Consider the following 5,000-nt stretch of genomic DNA (forward strand, 5'->3'; position numbering starts at 1 on the left):
CTGCTGCTTTCCTGATTTGGATGTGTACCATGGCCTTTATCAGGCACTCTCTACTAGCTCCGGAATCGAACCCTGATTCCCGCTTCCCGTCACAACCATGGTAGTCCTCTACACTACCATCAATAGTTGATGGGGCACAGTCAAGTGAAAGATCGGTACCAGACTTCAACTCAATCGGCCGATTGGTTTAACTAATAAGTGCACCGGTCCTACCACCTTCAGAAGCAGCATTCCCGGCCTGTTGCATGTATTAGCTCTGGTTTTCATCAATCTTCCCCTGCTGTGTTATACTGAGCTTATGCGGTTTCTCGATTGTCGTGCAAAGTGTGTTATCACACATACCCAATATGCTCAACTCTCATGTTCGTTTGACGCACCAAACTTTATTAGTGATGCACCACACAACAGGTTTTAATATACGCGATCGTGTGTGTTTCAGTGTGAACTTGGTGCGCCAAGTCCATTTGTGATGCATCACTTAGCTAACCATCTTTCGGGACTGTTTAGGGTATGTGCTCCTCCACATCTATGCTTACTCGTACACATTCTCTGTCAATAGGTTTAAGATCGGGCATTCTACCATATCATTGCCTTAATGCTTTCAAATTCAGGCTACCAAGGTAACCTAATTGCGTTCGAAACTCAACTTGTGAGCTGTCGGCCCTAGAAGTTTTTTAGGCTGCTAGGACCTCTCTCTATATTTTGCCTTTGGACTTCTCGAAGCTCAACTTGTGAGCAGTTCCATGCACCACTACCCGTATCTCTTAGCTTAGTTCTAGCCATGTGCGTTCAAAGCTCAACGTTAAGCTGTGTTCTGCACCACAATCCTTATATAATAAGCTTATCTCTAAGCTTTTTTGCGTTCAATGCTCAACGTTAAGCTATCCCTTCGCTTAGAACCTCGCTCTACATTTTGCCTTTGGACTTCTCGAAGCTCAACTTGTGAGCAGTTCCATGCACCACTATAGGTATCTCTTAGCTTAGTTCTAGCCATGTGCGTTCAAAGCTCAACGTTAAGCTGTGTCCTGCACCACAATCGTTATATAATAAGCTTATCTCTAAGCTTTTTTGCGTTCAATGCTCAACGTTAAGCTATCCCTTCGCTTAGAACCTCGCTCTATATTCAACTTTCAGATACCTCGAAGCTCAACTTATGTGGTCTGCTTTCGCTCTTGAAGGGGAAATTTCTCTGACAGAGGGGGGTTTTTGGCCCAAATTATGCAATATTAGTTTAACCTCCGTCGCAGAACCACATTTGACCAGGTCGAGAAAAAAATTTTTTCGTGACGACCTGGTCCCCCATAGTAGGGAATGAACATGACATCTTAACCATATTTGACCATTTTCAAATTTCTCGTCGCGGAATGATGACTTTACTAGTAAAATTTGTTCCGGGTAGGGACCTCCCATACAAAATTTTCATCGCTCCAAAAGTGATTTCGTTTCACTTTTCAACATTTACAAGGTCCATAAATCATGTTTTGAGACGATATGGAAAAAAAAATTTTTTGCCCGTCTCGACCAACTCGACCGATGGTGACCACAGCAGGGTGCTCCATACAAATTTTCCTTATGTGGAATTTTCAGTGTAAAATAAGGTTTCTCCAATCGATCGCGGGTTTCACTTTTCATCATTTGCTAGGTCTAACTATGATGTTTTGAGTGGTCCCGCAAAAATTTTTTCTTGGACCGGGCCTTCCTTCCCGGCCCTGTCGGTGTGTTCTGCAGTAGGGTGCTCCATACAAATTTTCCTTATGTGGAATTTTCAGTGTAAAATAAGGTTTCTCCAATCGATCGCGGGTTTCACTTTTCATCATTTGCTAGGTCTAACTATGATGTTTTGAGTGGTCCCGCAAAAATTTTTTCTCTTAGCCAGTCGACCCTTTCGTCCATGTCGGTGTGCTCTGCAGTAGGGTGCTCCATACAAATTTTCCTTATGTGGAATTTTCAGTGTAAAATAAGGTTTCTCCAATCGATCGCGGGTTTCACTTTTCATCATTTGCTAGGTCTAACTATGATGTTTTGAGTGGTCCCGCAAAAATTTTTTCTTGGACCGGGCCTTCCTTCCCGGCCCTGTCGGTGTGTTCTGCAGTAGGGTGCTCCATACAAATTTTCCTTATGTGGAATTTTCAGTGTAAAATAAGGTTTCTCCAATCGATCGCGGGTTTCACTTTTCATCATTTGCTAGGTCTAACTATGATGTTTTGAGTGGTCCCGCAAAAATTTTTTCTCTTAGCCAGTCGACCCTTTCGTCCATGTCGGTGTGCTCTGCAGTAGGGTGCTCCATACAAATTTTCCTTATGTGGAATTTTTCAGTGTAAAATAAGGTTTCTCCAATCGATCGCGGGTTTCACTTTTCATCATTTGCTAGGTCTAACTATGATGTTTTGAGTGGTCCCGCAAAAATTTTTTCTTGGACCGGGCCTTCCTTCCCGGCCCTGTCGGTGTGCTCTGCAGTAGGGTGCTCCATACAAATTTTCCTTATGTGGAATTTTTCAGTGTAAAATAAGGTTTCTCCAATCGATCGCGGGTTTCACTTTTCATCATTTGCTAGGTCTAACTATGATGTTTTGAGTGGTCCCGCAAAAATTTTTTCTTGGACCGGGCCTTCCTTCCCGGCCCTGTCGGTGTGCTCTGCAGTAGGGTGCTCCATACAAATTTTCCTTATGTGGAATTTTTCAGTGTAAAATAAGGTTTCTCCAATCGATCGCGGGTTTCACTTTTCATCATTTGCTAGGTCTAACTATGATGTTTTGAGTGGTCCCGCAAAAATTTTTTCTTGGACCGGGCCTTCCTTCCCGGCCCTGTCGGTGTGCTCTGCAGTAGGGTGCTCCATACAAATTTTCCTTATGTGGAATTTTTCAGTGTAAAATAAGGTTTCTCCAATCGATCGCGGGTTTCACTTTTCATCATTTGCTAGGTCTAACTATGATGTTTTGAGTGGTCCCGCAAAAATTTTTTCTTGGACCGGGCCTTCCTTCCCGGCCCTGTCGGTGTGCTCTGCAGTAGGGTGCTCCATACAAATTTTCCTTATGTGGAATTTTTCAGTGTAAAATAAGGTTTCTCCAATCGATCGCGGGTTTCACTTTTCATCATTTGCTAGGTCTAACTATGATGTTTTGAGTGGTCCCGCAAAAATTTTTTCTTGGACCGGGCCTTCCTTCCCGGCCCTGTCGGTGTGCTCTGCAGTAGGGTGCTCCATACAAATTTTCCTTATGTGGAATTTTTCAGTGTAAAATAAGGTTTCTCCAATCGATCGCGGGTTTCACTTTTCATCATTTGCTAGGTCTAACTATGATGTTTTGAGTGGTCCCGCAAAAATTTTTTCTTGGACCGGGCCTTCCTTCCCGGCCCTGTCGGTGTGCTCTGCAGTAGGGTGCTCCATACAAATTTTCCTTATGTGGAATTTTTCAGTGTAAAATAAGGTTTCTCCAATCGATCGCGGGTTTCACTTTTCATCATTTGCTAGGTCTAACTATGATGTTTTGAGTGGTCCCGCAAAAATTTTTTCTTGGACCGGGCCTTCCTTCCCGGCCCTGTCGGTGTGCTCTGCAGTAGGGTGCTCCATACAAATTTTCCTTATGTGGAATTTTTCAGTGTAAAATAAGGTTTCTCCAATCGATCGCGGGTTTCACTTTTCATCATTTGCTAGGTCTAACTATGATGTTTTGAGTGGTCCCGCAAAAATTTTTTCTTGGACCGGGCCTTCCTTCCCGGCCCTGTCGGTGTGCTCTGCAGTAGGGTGCTCCATACAAATTTTCCTTATGTGGAATTTTTCAGTGTAAAATAAGGTTTCTCCAATCGATCGCGGGTTTCACTTTTCATCATTTGCTAGGTCTAACTATGATGTTTTGAGTGGTCCCGCAAAAATTTTTTCTTGGACCGGGCCTTCCTTCCCGGCCCTGTCGGTGTGCTCTGCAGTAGGGTGCTCCATACAAATTTTCCTTATGTGGAATTTTTCAGTGTAAAATAAGGTTTCTCCAATCGATCGCGGGTTTCACTTTTCATCATTTGCTAGGTCTAACTATGATGTTTTGAGTGGTCCCGCAAAAATTTTTTCTTGGACCGGGCCTTCCTTCCCGGCCCTGTCGGTGTGCTCTGCAGTAGGGTGCTCCATACAAATTTTGCTTATGTGGAATTTTTCAGTGTAAAATAAGGTTTCTCCAATCGATCGCGGGTTTCACTTTTCATCATTTGCTAGGTCTAACTATGATGTTTTGAGTGGTCCCGCAAAAATTTTTTCTTGGACCGGGCCTTCCTTCCCGGCCCTGTCGGTGTGCTCTGCAGTAGGGTGCTCCATACAAATTTTCCTTATGTGGAATTTTTCAGTGTAAAATAAGGTTTCTCCAATCGATCGCGGGTTTCACTTTTCATCATTTGCTAGGTCTAACTATGATGTTTTGAGTGGTCCCGCAAAAATTTTTTCTTGGACCGGGCCTTCCTTCCCGGCCCTGTCGGTGTGCTCTGCAGTAGGGTGCTCCATACAAATTTTCCTTATGTGGAATTTTTCAGTGTAAAATAAGGTTTCTCCAATCGATCGCGGGTTTCACTTTTCATCATTTGCTAGGTCTAACTATGATGTTTTGAGTGGTCCCGCAAAAATTTTTTCTTGGACCGGGCCTTCCTTCCCGGCCCTGTCGGTGTGCTCTGCAGTAGGGTGCTCCATACAAATTTTCCTTATGTGGAATTTTTCAGTGTAAAATAAGGTTTCTCCAATCGATCGCGGGTTTCACTTTTCATCATTTGCTAGGTCTAACTATGATGTTTTGAGTGGTCCCGCAAAAATTTTTTCTTGGACCGGGCCTTCCTTCCCGGCCCTGTCGGTGTGCTCTGCAGTAGGGTGCTCCATACAAATTTTCCTTATGTGGAATTTTTCAGTGTAAAATAAGGTTTCTCCAATCGATCGCGGGTTTCACTTTTCATCATTTGCTAGGTCTAACTATGATGTTTTGAGTGGTCCCGCAAAAATTTTTTCTTGGACCGGGCCTTCCTTCCCGGCC

This window comes from Anopheles marshallii, assembly GCF_943734725.1.
Source record: "Anopheles marshallii chromosome X unlocalized genomic scaffold, idAnoMarsDA_429_01 X_unloc_71, whole genome shotgun sequence".
In the NCBI taxonomy this organism is placed as follows: Eukaryota; Metazoa; Arthropoda; class Insecta; order Diptera; family Culicidae; genus Anopheles; species Anopheles marshallii.